This window comes from Echinops telfairi, unplaced genomic scaffold, assembly GCF_000313985.2.
Source record: "Echinops telfairi isolate 266 unplaced genomic scaffold, ASM31398v2 ScPeMD7_7466;HRSCAF=8504, whole genome shotgun sequence".
Taxonomy (NCBI): domain Eukaryota; kingdom Metazoa; phylum Chordata; class Mammalia; order Afrosoricida; family Tenrecidae; genus Echinops; species Echinops telfairi.
In genome coordinates, this window is record NW_022111366.1 from 6,231,103 (window position 1) to 6,232,304 (window position 1,202).

Consider the following 1,202-nt stretch of genomic DNA (forward strand, 5'->3'; position numbering starts at 1 on the left):
ATTCATTGACACAATTTTCCTTACCAATGTGGCTTTCCGTTTCCTTAAATGTCTTCATGATAATCCCTGTGATTGCCCTGTGTTTTTTCAGAAAAATCTATCAAGATTATTCCTTTGGAATGCCCCCCCATGCCCCCAAAAGTCACTATCGTCTTCTGGGCTCTCCTGTCTCCCTTGAACTGAACTGGCCCAGCAGTGCCCCCTGGGAGACTCTGTTTTGAGTGGACTTCTTTGCGGAAGAGCTAATGAGGCCAGGCAAATGCATGCTGAGAGAACCTGCCGGCAGCCACTCATAGGTCTCAGAGAGATGTCTGAACACGTTTTGTTTGGAATAAACTCGTGACTATATGGACTATAACCACAATAACAAGAGTTCTTTTGACTTACCCTAGTATATTTTGCCTTTTCATTTTAATAGGTGTTTCCAGATTGCCATGTAAAATGGCCACCACATCCATGAGCAATGATTAAGGTAACCTTTTCTCGGCATCCCTGCCAGCTACGGGTATTATAAATCTATTTTAATTTTGAAGCGAGATCTCAATGCTACTTTATATTTAGATTTTCCTGACTCCTTGAGTCTGAACACTTTTGCATGCTTTCTTACCGTCTGGACCTGTTCTGTGCATTGTCTCTCTGCAGCATCTGTTGCTCGTTTTTCTTCTTTCTTGTTTCAAGATAATTGATTGCTTGAGTCAATGTTTACATTTAACCCATCAGCTTCCGTTTTCTATTCTGTGGGGTAAAATGTTGACATAACTCAAGCTCTCCACTATGGAGTTGATTCAGATGCATAGCAACCCTGTGGGTTTCAGAGAGGGAAGTTATTTATTTGTTTTTTAAATTTTATGTCTGTTATTTGCTGCTGATTTCTCTTCTCTTTTGATTGAATCTTTTCATTTTTATCATTTTATTGGGGCCTCTTACAGCTCTTATCACAATTCATACATCTATCCATTATGTCAAACACATTTGTACATATGCTGCCATCATCATTTTCAAAACATTTTCTTTCTACCTGAGCCCTTAGTATCATCTCATTTTCCCCCTTCCCTCAGGAATCTTTGATAGTTTATCATTTTTTTTCAAGCCCCACACCAACTGCTTTCTCCTTTCACCCACGTTTCTGTTGTCTGTCCCCCTGGAGGGGGTTTTATGTAGATCACTGTGATTGCTTTCCCCTTGCTCCCCCCACCTTCCCC